This window comes from Equus przewalskii, chromosome 27, assembly GCF_037783145.1.
Source record: "Equus przewalskii isolate Varuska chromosome 27, EquPr2, whole genome shotgun sequence".
Classification (NCBI taxonomy): Eukaryota; Metazoa; Chordata; class Mammalia; order Perissodactyla; family Equidae; genus Equus; species Equus przewalskii.
This window is the reverse complement of record NC_091857.1, coordinates 11,528,819-11,549,196: the sequence shown is the minus strand read 5'-3', so window position 1 is coordinate 11,549,196 and position 20,378 is coordinate 11,528,819.

Here is a 20,378-nt window from a genome sequence, read left to right as displayed (position 1 = left end):
TTTGATGCTTTCCTTCCATTTATCTTTAATATTATAATGAAGTGTTTGCTAACCTGTTTTGATAGGGAGCTGTAATTTTCTGATTTTGTCTATTTATCTACCTACTCAAGGCTTTATAACCTTTTCCTTATTGTTTCAGTTATGAGGGCAATTTTGATCATTTTTTTGTAGGGGAGTCTTGTGGTGATGAACTCTGCCAGCTTTTGTTTATCTGGGAAAGCTTTTATTTCTCCATTGTATCTGTAGGATAGTTTTGCTGGATAGAGTATTCTTGGCTGAAAGATTTTGTCTTTCAGAATTTTGAATATATTCTGCTCTCTCCTGGCCAGTAAGATTTTTTCTGAGAAGTCTGCTGAAAGCCTGATGGGGTTCCTTAGTAGATTATTCTATTCTATCTTGCTGCCCTTAATATTTTTTCTTTGTCATTGACTTTTGCTGGTTTTACTCATACATGCCTTGGAGACAGTCTGTTTGCATTGATGTAATCATGAGTTCTATTTACTTCATTTATTTGTAATTCCACTTCTTTTCCCAGGTTTGGGAAGTTCTCAATTGTTACTTTTTTGAGCAAGCTCTCTGCTCCTTTCTCCCCCTCTTCTCCCTCTGGAATACTTATAATCCTTATGGTGCATTTCGTAATTGAATCAGATATTTCTCAGAGAATTTCTTCATTTATTTTTTATTTGTAGTTCTCTCTTCTCCACCTGAAGCATTTTTATATTTCTGTCCTCTAAATTGCTAATTCTGTCCTCCATAAGTCAGCTCTGTTTTTTAAGGATTCTAGATAGCTTTTTATCTTATTCTTTGTGTTCTTCATCTCCAGAATTTCTGTTTGTTTTTTTTATAGAATTTCAATCTCTTGTGTGAAGAAGTCCTTCTGCTCATTAATTTTATTCCTGTATTCATTAAACTGCCTTTCTGCTTCTTCTTGTAACTTGAGCTTTTTTATGATAAATATTTTGAATTCTCTGTCATGGAGATTATAAATTTCTGTGTTTTCAGGATTGGTTTATGTTTGTAATTTTCATTCTGATCTGGAGTGTTAATGTATTTCTTCAAAGTATTTGATGAGGTGGACATTTGCTGGCACATAGGGGTAGTGTCTGGTCACAGATTCCACCTGCCACCACTGGAGAGAGGCAGGAGCTGTGTTCTCTTTTCTTTTTTTGAGGAAGATTAACCCTGAGCTAACATCTGCCACCAATCTTTTTTTTGCTAAGGGAGATTGGCCCTGAGCTAACATCTGTGCCCATTTTCCTCTATTTTGTATGTGGGACACCTGCCACAGCATGGCTTGATAAGTGGTGCATATGTTTGTGCCCAGGATCCAAGCTGGTGAACCCTGGGCTACCAAAGAGGAGTGCATGAACTTAACCACTACACCATCAGGCTGGCCCCAGGAGCTCTGTTTTCTGAACCCATCAAGTATGCTGGAATGTGTGCCCATCTGCTGGAAGTTGTGCCAGTAGGGCTCATCTGTGTTTGCTGGCCACTGTTGCTTGGTGGGTACCACATATAGGCACAGGCACTCTGCTGTGGTTCCACTGCCGAGTTGGTGTGTCAGGCAGGAGGGGAGGGGAAGGACGCTTTCTTTGAGTGCGCATGCTGGCTCTACACTCACTCGTGGCCCTTAAGGGCCACTGGGCTTGGTGGGAGCACCCATGTGGTGGCCAAGCCACCTCAGGGGGGAGCATTCTGAGGACTGGGATGCAACTCTGAAAGCGAAAGCATTCCCATGGATGCCTTCCTGCTCCCCTGTTTCCTCCAAGAGTAGTGCATCAGGCACTGCAGGAGGTCCATGCCTCAAATTGCTGCCACTGGGGAGTGGGAATAGATCTGATTACCTCCTTCCACTACTTCCTGGGAATCCAGCAACCCCCCACTTCAGATGTATGGCTGCATGGATCTCTCAGATGTCCTCTTGTGCTGTGTGGGTGTCCTGTGTTGGCTAACGAATGTCCTTTTGGTTGTATCTTAGGGGGGAGAGGCTACAGGAACAGTTCACTCCACAATGATGCTGACATCTCTCACCCTGTTTTCTCTTTTTGAGTAGGAGTTCCTATAACAGTTCTCATATCTGTCCCACTATTTTATGTTGGTTACATGTGTGGGGGAGGGAACACAGGTCACTTGTCTCTTTAGTTCACAGGACACCAGATTGAGAGGATCAGACTCAAGGAGCTTTCCTTAAGGAATTACACACAAATAGATCCCCTGCACCTGGACCTGATTAGATGAGGAGATTCTGGGTATTACAGTGAAGCGGGAATGGGATGAGACTCTGTGTTCCTTGGGAAGGGGTGAGAGTATTTTTCATGTAGGATAGACATGAATTATTGGTGGAGAGGTCAGACTGCCTCCAAGAGAAGCTTCATGTCCTGCAATTCAGACTCTATTGTTGTCTTTTCCCGCAATCTAACAGGGCTGGGCTCTGTGACAGATACATTAGAAGTAAAGGTATTTTGCTCCTAACATAGACTACAAAAAATACTGTGCCCTTTATCTTAATGTTCTTGGTCTTTCTCTCTCTCTCTCTCTCTTTCTTTCAGGTCACTTGTTCTGGGGATGTCAGCAGTCATGTCATGAGCAGCATAACAGAAAGATCCATGTGTTGAAGAATTAAGGCCTCTAATCAACCACCAGTGAGAAACTGAGGGCTACTATCAACAGCCACATGAATGTACTTGGAAATGGATCCTTCAGTGTCAGTCAAGCTTTCTGCAGACTTCAGACTAAATCTTGACTACAACCTCCTGAAAAACCCTGAGTCAGAACCATCCAGTTAAACCACAACCTATTCCTGAGTCTCAGGAACTGTATAATAAAATAAATCTTTCTCGTTTTAAACTGTCAAGTTTTGGGGTAATTTATTACATAGCAACAAGTAACTACTACAATCATCCAAGTGTTTACTGATATCTTACTAGATCTCTTACTTCGTAAAAGGAACAGTCAGACATAATGATAAAACACAATTTCTGATCTCTGTGTCAGTCAAGACTCAATGGTGCACACAGAAATCCCTGTAGGAATTATTAACTGGAAGAGTTTTAATAGAGGGAAATAGATGCTTAGAAATACATTGGAAAGCTTTAAGTGCATGGTCAAGGCAGGGCCTTTAGAAGCTGCTGATTTTGAGGCCATCATTACTGCAGGGAGTTAAAAAACACACTCCCTGTAGTTGAATGAGGCAGGCAGGGTGAAAAGGCCACCACCATAACTACTGCTGCTGCTACGGATGCATGTGTGTCTGGTAAGGTGAAGACTGGGCACAAGAATGTTACTGCAGAAAACCAGTACATGGCCACAACACTGCTCATCAGCATAATCAGAGGTGCAAGAAAATGACTGCTGCCTCATTCCTACCCTCCAGTTCTTCTCAAAGTAGATCTAACTAGTGGAACCTGATTCTCTTCTGGAATCTTAGTGACCAAGAAGTCTAGGAATATTTTTAGCTTTGTAACTTCTTCAAATTAAAAGGAAGTAGAATGGAGTTTGAGAGAGCCAATTCTCCCTCCTCACTAGTCGGCTGCTCACAAGGGGTTTACAAGATTAATGGGACGACAAGATTAACATAATGTGATAAGACTAGAGATGGGGCATGTGCTAAATGGAGTGTTACAGCTTAGGGTCAATAAAAGATCAGAGAACAAGGGGATTAGTGTGCATGGTGGATTCAGAGAAAGTTTCATGGAAGAGCTCAGCTTTCAGTTGGGGCTTAAAAAGATGGCGAAGACTGAACAAATACATAGAAAAAACAGTATTTGATGCAGGTGGACGGCAAGAGTAAAGGCGTGGATTAATGCAGATGACAGCAGGTAGTTAGCCTGACTCTTGCAAAGAATAAATAATGAAGGGTGGTGATAATAGGACTTTGAAATACGAAGGGCTTTAAAAATTGAAATAAAAGTTTAAATATATTGCATGTGGGTATACATGTGCTAAATGTCCATAACACACATTTATATAATTATGTAAAATTATGGATTTTATTGGCATTAAGTAAACTTGGTTTTTTGCCAGATGATGATGGACCGAGACTGACTTCAGAAATCCACATACCCACAGCTATCTCAACATTTCCTTCCCCTAGCCCCAGGCATATTTGTGCAGTCACTGCGACAGTCTTCAGCCTTGTTTTAATTCCTTAATTTCAAAAAGAAGCGTTCCCTGAACTCTCTAACTCTTGCCATTTCCTTCCTTATTGAGGGACTATACTTGTCCTCGTATCTTCCTAGCTACTGGATGTGGTTCTGTTTCTCAATGGACAATTTTGGCAATGTCATGTGAACCTGTCTAATTTTGAGTAGGGCATGTAATTAGAAATTGCCTGTTACTATGCCTCCTTATTTAGATCAGTTCTTCATCCCTTTTGATATATTAATAATAATAAGAGTTATTTATTGAGCGTGTGTTATATTTCAGGAAAGGCACTAGATGCTTTACAAATATCGTTTCAAATCCAAACATGATTTTCTCTCTGTTTCATAGGTGAAGGATCCAATGAGATTTCTTTAGCTCTAGAGCCTGTATTCTTTCCACTATATCACAAATATCAAAACATACAATATGTCATTTATATTATAACATCTAAGATCTCACAGCTTAAAAAATGTTGCTGCTGTTTATTATCTCATTTGATCCTCAGAATACACCTGTGAATGAAGAAACATGGAGATTTACTCTTCTCTTTTTTATAGATTGAAGAAGCAACTAACTTCCGTCACCTTCCATAGCAAGTTGAGTGTTCAGTAGCCATTATTATATTTTGATCAAGTCTAAGATGAAGAAAAATTTTATTCTGTATACATTAGATAGATAGACACATAGATAAATTGATAGATAAATAGATTAATTTAAGAATTTGATGTTTAGAGAATTGAAAGTTTGAAAACTTCCTAATATCTTAGGGAATATATATTCTGTTACAGTAGAAACTGATAAAGCACAGTTATGATAAAACATAAAACTTTTTTTCTTATATGATTAATTCTATCTTGATTGCAGTTATTTATGATCCCCACCTATGCCTGAATGGCACATCTCACATTTTGGACTAGGGAAAGGATTCAGACATCAGCCATCTTTCTGAGTCTCTAATCAGTCTCTAACGTCTTCTGTCAATTAATTCATTATTTTCAATAGTGGAAGAGTCAAGAGAACCTGATTGTTTGTTTCTTTCTTTTCTGGCTGCTCTTTACTGCTACAGACCTCAGAAAGTTGTTCTTCAGCCAACTTACACATGCATGATTATATTATGCTGGAAGATGAGTTTTCTATTGAGGTTCACTATATATGTAGATAGTTATTTTGAAAGCGCTAAAGCATGAGGTAACCTCAGAAAATAAAGTTTGACCTCAGATTTTAAAAAATTGAATTTTAGTTATTTGTCAGGATGGAGGAAAGAGTTATAACTTTAGAATGACCTCCGGTTCTCAAATTTTATCTTTTAGCAGTTAGACTCCACAACCAGCCTGCCCTTTTCTGATCAAGAAACAAAAATTTATGCCTATGTAGCATCAAAAATTCCTTCGTTATAATCAAGAGGAACATAAAGGTGAACATTTTCATTAGTGCATGTCATGAACATTGTAGAAAAAAGAATTATAACTCACCCCAGTCCAATCCATCTTCCCTGAGGAGCCATTTAAAGGAAAAAAAATCCTTGGTTTTTCAGTTACTTCAGCTCTTTGAAATAAGTTTTAAAGTTACACAGGAAAGTTCTCAAGAAATAACAAAGACCACTTGATCTCAGCTGAAGTCATGTGAAAAATCTCTAGGTTAGAGACTAATGACTTTACGTCAGGAATAATGCATTCAATTCTAAAATCAGTGCTATTGATTAAAATCCAAGAGATAGATGTGAGTCTTCAGCCTGTAGGAAGAGAGTTAATACATTTTTTCATATATTTAATCATGGTCATTACAGGACAAAGAATTAAAGATAATGCATCATTTGTCGAGGCTTTATTGAACATTTTATAATTACACGAAGTTTATATGAGAATTCAAATATTTTGCTTTCAAATCACAGGGAAGGAAATTTGTAGGTTGACTGTAAAAATTAAAAGTCGTTGGGAAAGAAGCAGATTTTCTTAACTCATGGATTAAATTAATGTAAATTTAATGTTACATAGGGCATAGCATTCCATATCACTATGTGCTTATGCATGTTGATATGTATAGATTTCATTATGCTAGAATAATTTTTAAAAGCTGAGAAATGATCTGTTCTAGAGCCCAACATTTTGTAGGAGAATGCAGAAAATTTACTGATCAACTTTGTATTAGGCACTTGACACACTTCACATTAACTCATAATCACACAAATGATCTTATTTGGTAGGCATTGCCTTCCCTGCTTTACAGTTGAAAAAACTGAACTCAAGATCACACAGCTGGAATTTGGGTAGGCTGCTAGTTATACCCAGCTTTGCCTATTCCCAGTCTGTGGTAGATTGCATATTTGACTTAAAATTTTCATATCTCCCTGAATCTACCTCCTTCAAAGTGTCTCCTGCTATTGTTTGGTGACCTGAATTTATCCATGGGACTTTCTTTGACCAATAGAATTTCAACAGGCATGATATAAGTAAAGCCTTGAATTGAGTTTACACAATGGGACTTTATCTTTTGTGCTTCTATCATTGCCATGAGAAGAACATATCTCAGCCAATATCCTGGTTCTAGGAAGAAGGTGAAAGATGTGAGGAGCAGAACCTCTCCAGTTAGGCTGCACAAAGTAAGCCAGTAGAGAGCAGAACTCTCCCAGACTAGCAAACTGCAGATGAATAAACCAAATCAACCCGGCTAAATTCAGCCTAGACCAACTGCATCTCAGGTGATTACAGATGTGTAGCTGAAAGGATAAACAATTGTTTTGAGTGGTTTTCTATGCTGCAATTGATAACCTACACAAAATTGTATGTCCTTTCCCTTGCATTTTTCAGTTGATGAAACAAAACACAATTACTGATAGGAGAAACTTCCAAAAGTGTTGAAGTATCTTTGCTATCCTTGGGTAATAAAAGTTTAACACTAACATTAACAGGCAGGAGAAGGGGGACCAAGATGGTGACATAAGACTCTCCTGAACTTCCCTCTTCCATGGACGAGCTGAATGTACAGCTATACATGGAGCAATTACCTCTGAAAGAAATCCAAAAACTAGTTGAGTGACTCCTACACAACAGGCATTGAGAAAATTCCCACATAGAAACAAGTACGAAAGGCTGAGACACACTTTCACCATAAACCCCACCCCTGGCACAGTGTCATACAACCAGGAGGAAACCACCAACTCTCAGCTTCTCTCTGAGAAGCAAAGGGTTTGGACGGTACATCTAGCACCCCAGCTTTTAAGACTCTCACCCAAGGGATGTGCCCCCAATACACCTAGCTCTGAAAGCCAAAGAGGCTAATGTCTACGAGACCCAAAAGACTGTAGCAAACAAAGAAGCAGCTCTTATAAGCCCCCAACAGATAGTCATCCAGGCTCAGCACAGAGGTAGCAGGCAGAAATGTCCATCTCCCATTATCTCCCTGGAAGAGGCTTAAATACATACTTTCCCAGCTGCTGCCTGAGGGTCTGGCTTCTAATGAGCCTTCATCTAGGTGATGATTATCTAGGTGAAAGTCTGGACATTGAGTTTTCCAGACAAACAAAAGCTGAAGGAGTTTAGCACCACCAGACTGATCTTACAAGAAATGTTAAAAGGAGTTCTTCAAGCTGAAATGAAACGATAGTGATTAGTAACACGAAAACATATGAAAGAATAAAACTCACTGGTAAAGGCAAACATATAGTTAAATTCAGAATACTCTATATGGTAATGGTGATGGGTAAATCACTTATAACTCTAGTATAAAGGTTAAAAGACAAAAATACAAAAGATAACTATAACTATAATAATTTGTTAATGTATACACAATATAAAGAGATGTAAATTGTGATACGAAAATATAAAATGTGTGTGTGTGGAAGTGTAAAACTGCAGCTTTTGAATGGCCTTGAAGTTACGTTGTTTTGGCTTAATAGAGATTGTTATAAATATAAAATGTTTTATGTAGGCTTCATAGTAACCATAAAGCAAAAACTTATGCTAGATACACAAAAGATAAAGAGAAAGGAATCTGAGCATACTACTACAGAAAATCATGAAATCACAGAGGAAAAGAGGACAAGAAGAAAAAAGGAAGTACAAAACAGCCAGAAAACAATTAACAAAATCGTAATAATAAGTGCATACCTATCAACAGCTATTTTAAATGGAGAATTTTAAACTACTCCAATCAAAGGACACACATAGACTGAATGTGAAGGGATGGAAAAAGATATTCCACACAAATGGAAACAAAAGAAAGCAGGAGTAGCTGTACGTATATCAGACAAAACAGACTTTAAGCAAAAAACTAACAAGAGACAAAAAAGTTTACTATATAACGATGAAGAGGCAAATTCATCAAGGGGCTATCGTAATTGTAAATATTTATGTACCCAACATAAGAGCATCTAAATACATGAAGAAAATATTAATATATTTAAAGGGAGAAATACAGAGCAACACAATAATAGTAGGAGACTTCAATACCTCACTTTGAACAATGGATAAATCATCCAGACAGAAAATCAACAAGGAAACATTGGACTTAAACTACACGTTAGACGAGATGGACCTAATAGATATATATAGAACATTCCATCCAACAGCAGTAGAATATACATTCTTCTCAAGTGCACATGGAACATTCTACAGGATAGATCATATATTAGGTCAAAAAATGTCTTAATAAATTTAAGATTGAAATCATATCAAATATCTTAATCTGACCACAATGGTATAAAACCAGAAATCAATTACGAAAAGAAAACTGAAAAATTCACTAATATGTGGAGATCAAACAACACGCATCTAACCAACCATTGGGTTAAAGAAGAAATCAACAGGGAAATCAAAAAGTATCTTCAGCACATGAAAATGGAAACACAACACACCAATGGTTACGAGATGAAGCAAAAACAATTCTAAGAGGAAAGTCTATAGTAATAAATGCCTACATTAAGAAAAAGAAAGATTGAAATAAACAACCTAATTTTACACCTCAAAGAACTCAAAAAGGTACCTCAAAAGAAGACCCAAAGTTAGTAGAAAGAAGGAAATAACAAAGATCAGAACAGAAATAGAGACTAAGACTAAAGATAGAGACGAGACTAAAAATATAATAGAAAAGTTCAACGAAAATAAGAGCTGGTTTTGTTAAAAGATAAATAAAATTGACAAACCCTTAGCTAGAATAACAAAAAAAAAGAGAGAGTGAGAGAGAAGATTTAAATAAATAAAAAGAGAAATGAAAGAGGTGATATTACAACTGATAACACAGAAACACTAAGGATCATAAGAGATCGCTACGAACAATCACATACCCACTAATCAGACAACCTAGAAGAAATGGATAAATTCCTAGAAACATGTGACCTACCAAGACTGGATCATGAAGAAACAGAAGATCTAAGTAGAGTGATTACTGGGCCTGGCCTGGTGATGCAGTGGTTAAGTTTGCACACTCGCCTTCGGCTGCCCAGGATTTGCGAGTTCAGACCCCAGGCACAGACCTATACACCACTCATCAAGCCATGCTGTGGCAGCATCCCACATACAAAATAGAGGAAGATTGGCACAGATGTGAGCTCAGGACCAATCTTTCTCAAGCAAAAAGAGGAAGATTGGTAACGGATATTAGCTCAGGGCCAATCATCCTTACCATTAAATAAATAAACAAATAAATAAATAGACCAATTACCAGTAAGGAGATTGAATCAATAATCAAAAACCTCTCAGCAAAGAAAGGTCCAGGACCAGATGGCTTCACTGGTGAATTGTAACAAACATTTAAAAAAGAATGAAGGCCAATCCTTGTCAAACTCTTCCAAAAAATATAAGAGGAGGGAACATTTCTAATATAATTTTAAGAGGCCAGCAGTACCCTGATAGCAAAGCCAGACAAGGACACTACAAGAAAAGAAAATGACTGTGAATATCTCAGATTACATAGATGAAAAAATCCTTAAGAAAATATTAGCAAACATTTCTTTCAATATTCAAAGAAATATTCAACATTACATTGAAAAGATCATACACTATGATCAAATGAGATTTATCCCTGGGATGCAAGGATGATTCAACATTCACAAACCAATCAACGTGATACACTACATTAACGAAAAGAAAGAAAAGATGAAAATCATACGATCATCTCAATAGATGTAGAAAAAGCATTTGTCAAAATTCAATAGCTTTTCATAATAAAAACTCTCAACAAGCTGTGTATAGAAAGAATGTTTCTCACTATAATAAAGATCACATATAACAAGCCTACTGCTAACGTTATACTCAATAGTGAAAAGCTAAACGCTTTTCCTCTAAGATTAGGAACAAGAAAAAGAGGCCCATTCTTGCCATTTCTATTCAACATAGTACTGGAAACCCTAGCCAGGCAATTAGGCAAAAAAAAAAAAAAAAAAAAGAAAGAAAGAAAAAAAGAAATACAAGCCATCCAAATCAAAAGGAAGTAGTAAAACCGTCTGTATTTGCAGATGACATGATATTATATACAGAAAACCCTAAGGAAGCCGTCAAAAAGCTGTTAGAACTAACAAACAAATTTGGTAAAGTTGCAGGACACAAAATCAATATACAAAAATCTGTTGGATTTCTATACACTAATAAACAATCTGAAAGAGAAATTAAGAAAATAATACCATGTATGATAGCACCAAAAAGAATAAAATACTCAAATTAAACTGAGGAGGTGAAATATCTGTATATTGAAATCTGTAAGACATTGATGAAAGAAACTGAAGACACAAATAAACGTAAAGATATTCACGTCCATGGATTGGAAGACTTAATATGGTTAAAATGTTCGTGCTACCCAAGCGATCTACAGATTCAACACAATCTCTATCAAAATTCCCGTGGCATTTTTTACAGAAAGAGAAAAAAAATCTAAAGTTTGTATGGAACCACAAAAGACTCAGAATAGTCAATGCAATCTTTGAAAAAGAGAAATAATGCTAGAGGCATCACAATTCCTGATTTCAAAGTATATCACAAGCTACAGTTATCGAAACAGTATGGTATGGGCAGAAAAACAGACACAAGGTTTAATGGAACAGAAAAGAGAGTCCAGAAATAAATTCACCACATATGGTCAATTAATTTATGACAAAGAAGCCAAGAATATACAATGGAGAAAAGGATAGTCCCTTTAATAAATGGTATTGAGAAAATTGGATAGCCACATGCGAAAGAATGAAACTGGACCCCTATCTTACACAATACACAAAAATCAACTGAAAGTGGATTAAAGACTTGGACATAAGACCTGAAACCACAAAACTCCTAGAAGAAAACATAGTGGGTAAGTTCTTTGGCATTGCTCTTGGCGATGATTTTTGGATTTGACACCAGCAAAGGAAACAAAAGCAAAATATAAACAAGTGGTACTACATTGAACTAAAAAGCTTCTGCACAGCAAAGGAAATCATCAATAAAATGAAAAAGCAACATCAGAATGGGAAGAAATATTTTCAAACCACCTATCTGCAAAGCAGTTAATATCCAAAATATACAAGGAACTCATACAACTCAACAGCAATAAACAAATAACCAAAAAATGTGCAAAGGTCCTGACTAGACATTTTTCCAAAGAAGACAGATAAATGGCCGACGTGTACATGAAAAAGCGCTCAATATAACTAATCACTAGAGAAATGCAAATCAATATCAAAATTAGATGTCATCTCACACCTATTAGAATGGCCATTCTCAAAAATACAAGAGATAGCAAATGCTGGCAAGGATGTAGAGAAAGAGAACCTTTGCACGCCGTTGATGGGAATGTAAATTGGTGCAGCCACTATGGAAAACAGCATAGAGGTTTCTCAAGGAACTAAAAATAGAACTACCATATGATGCAGCAATCCCACTTCTGAGTGTATATCCAAAAGAAATGAAACGGCTATCTCGAAAAGATATCTGCAGTCCCATGTTCATAGCAGCATTATTTACAGTAGCCATGACATGGAAGCAACCTAAGTGTCCATCGACTGATGAATGGATAAAGAAGTTGTGGTATATATACCAATGAAATATTGTTCAACATTATAAAAGAAGGAAATCCTGCCATTTGCAACAGCGATGACCCTGGAGGGCATTATGCTAGGTGAAATAAGCCAGACAAAGACAAATGCTGCATGGGATCACTTATATGCAGAACAGAAAATAAAAAAGTTGAACTCAGAAATAGAGAGCAGAATGGTAGAATGATGATTGCCATGCGGCCGGGGGATGAGGGAAATAAGGAGAGGCTAGTTAAAGGGTATGAACTTTCAGTTACAAAATGAATAAGTTCTGAGTATCTAATGTATAATGTGGTAACTATGGTTGATAATATCATATTGTATAATAGAAATTTGCTAAGAGAGTAAAACTTGTGTTCTCATCAAAGAAAAAGGGCAAATGTGTGAGGTGATGCACGTCTTAATTAACTCGATGGTGGGAATCCTTTCACGATGTGTATGTTTAACAAATCATCATGCTGTACACTTTAAATATCTTGCAATGTTACTTGTCATTTATACCTCAATAAAGCCAAAATAGATGCAGGAAGAACCGAGTTTAGGTGACACATTAATTTTTCCATCTGAAACTGGTTCTTGGTGGCCTCTAGTAGTCTAGGGCAAAGATGAGAACCAAAAGGAAGAAAGGGTACTGTCCCAAGATGTAATGTAATGACTTCCCAGTACACTCCTGAGTCTACACATACCAAGAGGAGGTGTTCCTGACGGGCTCTTACATTCTTTTTGTGAGCACTGCTGGAAGAGGTATTGTTACCTGCCAGACTCACCTTTGTACTTAAAGTAACCATGGAGAGTTTGGACATTTGTTCCATCAGGGATTGGCAAATTATAGCCCGTGGGCCAAATCTCGCCCACAGCCTGTTTTTATAAGCAAAGTTTTATTGGAACACAGACATATCCATTCATTACATATTGTCTATTTTTGCTTTTGCTCTACAATGGCACAGTTGAATAGTTGAGAGAGACTTTATGGCCCACAAAACTGAAAATAATGTCTGTCTGGCCTGTTTCAGAAAAAGTTTGCTAACCTTGCTCTAAAGTGCTGTAGAAGGTCAGGGAAGAAAGAGGTCAGACCAGAGTAGGAAAGTAGAGCTAAGGGCGTCGAGAGAAGGCAGTCTGTACTTGTGGCTGTGGTTGTAGTGATTGTAGTTAGCATATCGGAAAGGAGAGATGATTTCAGGGAATTTTCACTGGGGTCCATTGTGAGGTTTGAGACCAACTTTTCTGTCATTTGCCTGTTGCAGAAAATTATTTACTGGCTTACCTTCTTTAATAAAACCTTACTTTGATGTAGCATATATACAATATGGGTGGCATCTGAAATATTTTATTTGATTTCTAGGTGGAAATTTGAGCCAAGAGTAAGAGGTATCTTTTAAGAGGTAGCCAGGTCCAGATGTATTTTCTTTAAAATATCTCTCGTGTTGTGTATTTTAAAGATATTTCTCAGACACTGTTCCAATGATACATATGTTTGGACCTAGTATTTAGGGGCACTCTGAGTTGTTTATTTGTTATGTGCATCCTTCAGCCCTGACAGATCCTGAAGGACTGAATACTACACTTCTGCACACTTCAAAGTTCCTGAGTTCTTACTGTTCCAATTACAGTGGCGGCTAAATTCCCCCTTTCCATTTGCCCATCCTTTGTCTGTTTTCTCAGTCCTCCTGGCAGTGTAATCACTCATTCTCTCCCATTTATCACAGCCTTTCCTGGTCCTGACTACACTATCTCCCCATTTTTGTCATGGGCACTGGTACATTACAAATACAATTAAACCTCTTATGATACTGCGGCTTTCGGCCAACACATCCCTGCTTCAAGGTTGAAAGATTTCTGATATTACCTCCGATACCACTTCTTTCCCATTTATCGGCAGTGTCCGGACTAATACAGTAGTGTTGCATTAATTAAAGGAAGCATCTAGTAATACTGCTGTTTTTGCCAGTCTGACACTGAATCGGGAGCCCGATGCCTGCTCATGTTTTAAGAACCATTTATCACCCATGTCATCCCAAAGCAGCCAGCTGTCTGAGCCAAGCCTCATTTGCATTTCATCAACCACAGGCTCTCTTTCCCCATCTCACTCTCAAGTCTTTGTATAGCAGCTCTAATTTTTTTTAAAGCACATTTTTCAAAGAAGGAGCTTAGCTAAAATTAGTATGCTACGTAGAAAGATGATTTGAATACCAGACACAAGTCTCCATACTGATTGTGGCCAAAATAAGTAACAGAGACTGCATTGGATTTGCTCTTTCTCTTGGTGAGATGTGGAGGGTGGTAACCACTACCCGACTCCCTAATATTACTATATGAATTGCATTGATATTCGTACTCCATAATAAACATAGAGACTCAATTTCATTTCTGATCGTGAAAAGAATTTTTTCAGTAACAAATGAAATGTATTTGATTCAATTTCATCCTTCATTTTGCACTTGGCCCACTGTTCTACCCATGTTCTCCAATTCCACATTATATAACCTTCTTCTCTACCCACCAACGCTTTTAAAGAAATATTTTGACAATGGCTCAAAATTTTCCAAACCACAGAAAAATCAACTTAAGAAAATGTGCAACTTGAAACTATTTTGTAATAAATTTTGCACTTGTCTTCCTAATTTCAAAACTTGTGTAATTAATACACACGTTTTTCCTTTTTTCATATGTAAGTCTTTGATATACGACCCTTTTCTATTTATTTATCCAAATCTTAATACTACTTCAGAAAACTTAGTTTTTTCTTTCCAAAGCAAAGTAATAATTCCCCATTTCCCTGAAACATCTTCATAGTAAATACCTTTTCAAAACCCTTATGCAGAATGTGTGTGTGTGTGTGTGTGTGTGTGTGTGTAGAGAAAGAGAGAGAGAAAAAAAAAAGAAGAGAAAGATTATATTAACTCTTGCTATAGACTTGTCCACCCTTCGCCTAAACCAAATCTCTGGAGATCATTTTTAGGGGCAATCATAACTTTTTATGTTTTGCTCCTTAACCCTTATGGCCAGCAACATTGGACACCTGTCTATCTCTGAGACCAGTTGACAAAGGTCACTTAGCCTTCCCTGGCAATATCCTTTAGTCCCTGTGGGTTTGGTTGCATTCCATTCACTGACCCAGAAACTTGAAAGCTCTGTATCCAGAACTAATCCCTTGGGATTTCGTGTCCACAATAGGTAATTATTTCAACAAGTTTCTCTCTGAAAAGAAATTGGTCTTTTGGAATTCCTATTAAATTGAATAGGAAAATAAGAACTTTGTATGTATTAAATTTAGTTTGCATCCAAAGCACATTTTAAGATCAGTATGGTTTAAATTTTAGTCAGCGCATACCCTTTAGGGCAAAAGAACAAATATTTTTTAAGAAATCCTCTAAAAATAGGTTTTAATTTGATTATTAGGATAAGTGTTTGTGATTTATTAGTATGTATATGTGAATCTTTCTAGTCCATTATCAAAACACCTTGCATATTTACTGGATTAAATGCAGCAAAATGTGTTTCAGCAGGAAAAGGGAAAGCTGTGTTCTAGAATTGCTTTTAATTCAACCAGGATACTACAAATTATTGCATAAACAATATGAGTTTGTTTTCCATTGACTTGAAAATGCCATATTCATACTTCTGAACTCACCTTCTTCTTTCAAACAATAAACTGGTTTTCTGTAGCTTGTGTGTTGCCATATATTCCCAAAGATTCTGGAAGGAGACATTTATTCTTTCACATTTTTTTTATATCTTCTTCTAATGCCTTTATTTTCTACCTAGTTCCCTTCAGATTTATGAACTAATACCTAAATCTCTTTTTACATTACAACAATTCTTGCCATATCCAAGTTTATTAAAATATGTTCACGTCTATGTAGATGGATTGTTCCGTTAATAACATTTTTGTATACACTTTCCCTTTGACTACTTTAATTTGCTTTGGTATTTTTTTATGATCTATGCAATATCATGTATTTTTCAAGATGAAATAGGGGCTTCTGACATTAAGAAGAATGGATTTGATGAACCAGCTCTTTTGTTTCTGAGTAGGTTATTATGTTGCTCTTTAGCAAAAACATAATCAAATTGCAGTGCAAGATGTCCATTGGTGGTGGGATAGATTGTTTTAAACACTGAGTAGGTGTGTATATAGAGCTGTTTTTCAGATAGTATTTTTATTTTAGAATAGTTTTAGATTTACAGAAAAATTGCAAATATAGCACAGAGAATTCCCATGAACCCTACATTCAATTTTCTCTCTTGCTAACATCTGCCATTGATAGGATACTTTGTCACAACTGAGGAACCAATATCGATACATTATACGAACTAAAGTCTATATTTTATTCAAATAGATTTTTTCAGTTTTTACTGAATGTCATGGAACCATCTTGAGAAGACAAAAATTTTATTTTATAGTAATATCTACAGGTTGAGCACCTCCAAAAAAAAGAAAATACACAGGTGGGAGGGATGAGAGCTCTTTCTGTCTTGGCTATAATGTTGAAGTTCACAGTTTTAAACCATGGCATTTTCCTAAACTCACTAGCTATGTGATCTTAGTCAAGTTACTTTGCCTCTCTCAGTCTTAATCCTGAAGTAAATCTGGGTAAAAATAATGCCTGTCTCATAGAGCGTGGTAAGAATTCAATTAAACGTTGCAGGTACAGTTCTTAACGCAGTGTCTAGGACATAGTAAATTCTCAATAACTGTACACAACAAATGTTGGCTATTTTTCACTATTACTAAATTTGAAGTCTGGAAGCACATAGCCTGAGAGTGTTCAGAATGACAATGTTTGTGTTGCTTCAGACTGATCAGCATGTTCACACAACTCATACTCGCCTCATCTCCAGGTGAGCTTGCCAGAGGAGATACCTCACCTACGAAAGGCCCCGTCAGGGATGCCGCAGTGAACACTAAATTAGAAAGGGAAGACTATTCTGGTTGGTTTGGCCATAATTGTGGCTGAATTCTTCATTCTCAGTAAAATAACAGTAATGTTTTGATCTTTGAAGTTTTTTTTTATCATTTCCAAAACATCTGGGGATTATTGTGGAATAAAAATTTAAGATTCTGATAAAATGTGGAAAGAATTATTTTTTTTCCAGTAGATACTTTGTGACGGCCACTACTTCACATTGTGTAAGGAGGAAAATATGTTCTGGGCATTCCCAAAATCCAATGTGAGTGAATAAGCCCTTAAACTTCTTAATGTCCTCAGATTTGCACCAGAAAGGCTCAAAGATTCACTTTTTAAAAAACTACCTTTCTTTGAGGAAACGTAAGAGGAAAAACGAGATAAAAAGAAGCCCCAGCGAGAGTTTTGAAGGGTAGAGTTTTGGCAATAATATCAGGTTGAAAGATTCAAATGTGGATTAGTTTCAATTCACAAAAAATTAAAGAACAGCTACAGTTGTAACAAAGAGCCAAAAAAAAAAAAAATGGCGGGCACGTTGCAGGGGGAGGGTATTAGGGAGGGATTTAATAGCCATTCAGATATTTTCCAATAGCAAGATTTATAAATTGTGCATTGGAAACAAAGGTTTATAAATTAAGAAACCCAAGATGCAGTCCACCCTGGCATAAATGCTGCTCTGTACACATAGATCCTGTCTAAGAATGGCTTTGTGCTTCGTCACTCATAACAATGAGCGATGGAAACAATGAGAGTGTGCATGAGGCACTGTGTTCATCAGAATGTTACCGGTAAGAGCAAAAGAAAGATCATTATTTTCAAGCAAAATATAATGTAATCAAACATTGGATGGACCTATTCATATTTAGATTTTATAACTATACATTTATAGCTATAAAAGAAAAAACACTAAAATTTCTGTTAAAAAAATCTCTCTTTTGTTACTTCAAATCTGAATTTCTCTAGCCTGTAAATTGACTTCATGTAAGTTGATTTTTTTTGATAACACAGGGTAGACTCTTTGTAAACAGCAATGAGGGTGCTCTGACTAAACTGTAGTATGCAATCTACTCTTTCCTGATACGTGTATCCCTTTTCTGTCCAATGTTCCTTAGAATATTGTCTTTCACAAATCAACATAAATCTCTTCCACCAACTTCTCTCGAGAATACCCCATATTCAATCAACATCCACAAAGCTCAGATACACAATGTTAAATTACTACTATGATTGAAAACCAGTGTGAATTACTGAACATCAGAAAGAATTTCAGGAGGGGTGAGCTCCACATGGACCTAGATGCTATTAGTAGAGCATTAAAAAAGTCAGAATTTCATCTGATTTATAAATTCATGAGTATTTTGTTAATGGATGTGAATAACATAGTATTGCTTTGATTTGCACATCTTTGGGAAAACTGAAGGATAAAATGATTTATAGTAACAAGCACATGTTCACTTTTCATTCATACTTTATGATTTTCAAAGCACTTGTCTATTCCTTATTTCATGGAAATATGCGGCAACTAAGTGGTCAAGACTTCAGATATCACATAGGGAAAAGACTCCTTTCTATACACCATTCTACCATTAGTTTACCTGTACTTAACTTTTCATTTGTCCTTCCCGGAAAAGGAATTATGCTACATAAATCCGTCTATTAAAAGTGCGGAGGGATGGACACAGAACCATTAATGTTGATTATCTTCGCGCAGAGGGATTGGAGGAGGCAGATGAAGAAAAGGAGATTATTGTTCTCTTTATACAACTTTATCTTATTTTGCTGATACAGAGCTCATGCATTATTTGTAATTAAACACCAAAATAATACTAAAAAGCTCACGTGTTTAATGTACTGTAAAGGAAGTACAAAATCACAAATGCAAACTTATATTTTATCCCTCAGATTATTGATCCTGATAAAAGTCTCACCACTCAGAGTTTGCATGGAGATAATTAAACAAAAAGCTACAGAAAAAGGGAAAAAATTGAATGCATTTTTCTTTATTACTTAATCATTGTTGATAGATTGAAAGCATCTGATTCATAGCTCCTGAATTAGATTTGATTGTTTCTTGGAGAGTGGTGAGGAGTGGTGAGGGTGAATAGGGAACAGAGTGTGTTTTGAAAGATAAAAAATTTAGAGAAGTTTAATTTAAAAGCTCTTTGTGCGTCAGATAGCTATTAAACGTAATTTTCATGATTTTAATATAAGTGAATCTGAACTAGCATATGGACTAAGTTTCTTTTAAGTTCCACATGGGTTTAAAATGCAGGGGGAAAAGATCACTTGCAAATATGTTTTTGGTTTTGAAAAACTTCCAAATGTTTAAAAAGTAGTTTCCAAATCAACCATATCCATATGCATCCAGGTTTTCTCATCCTCCTATTGAAGGATGAAAAGAACTAGAATTGGGGTAAAATGTCTAGAGATGCGATACATATGCTGTAAAACTAAAAATCAGTTGATACACCAAGGAACTAGTTAAAAAATAAATTTGGTCCTTATGGCAGCTTTACCAAAAGAATCTAACACTTTTATTCTTAGTGATTTAGGATCACGGGTGATATTAATCTGTCACAAAATGATCCAATGACCATTTCCAGAAATGGAAAAATGCAGAAATAGAAAAGGCCTATAATATTGCTATATTATTTTGTTCCAAGTTCTGTTACTATCCGTGGAAAACAAGGTTCCAAGGCAATGAACGTTTAGAGGAATTATGACATGAAATATCATTTTCAATGTCCTAAGCATAGAGAAATTGATAATAACAACATTTTTTGACATATGCCTTCCAGATACAGTGAAGATTCCCTCATAACATCTAAAAACTAATATAGGTGTATGCCCACTTTTAAAAAAATATAGGCATGTTAATTTTTGCCAGTTATTTGAAACATTATTTTAAAAATAAGAAATTATGTTTTTAATTAAAAATTTTAAAATAACAAGCTGCATGTGGGCACTTACCAATTGTTTTCCCAAATAATAGATAAAATATATTTTGTTTTCATTTTTGTTTTAGATGAATTTGAATATATAGGTGCAAAAGAAAATCAAATAATGCTACAAACAAAATATGAGTAGTGTCAATAATTCCCAAACATCAAATGATATTCAATGAACTTCCACACACGTTTGGTGGTCCATTAAAAATTAGTTATAATAGGAGCCAGCCCAGTGGCGCAGTGGTTAAGTTCGCACGTTCTGCTTCTCGATGGCCCAGGGTTCGCCAGTTTGGATCCTGGGTGCAGACATGGTACCACTTGGCAAAAGCCATGCTGTGGTAGGCATCTCATGTATAAAAGTAGAGGAAGATGGGTGTGGAT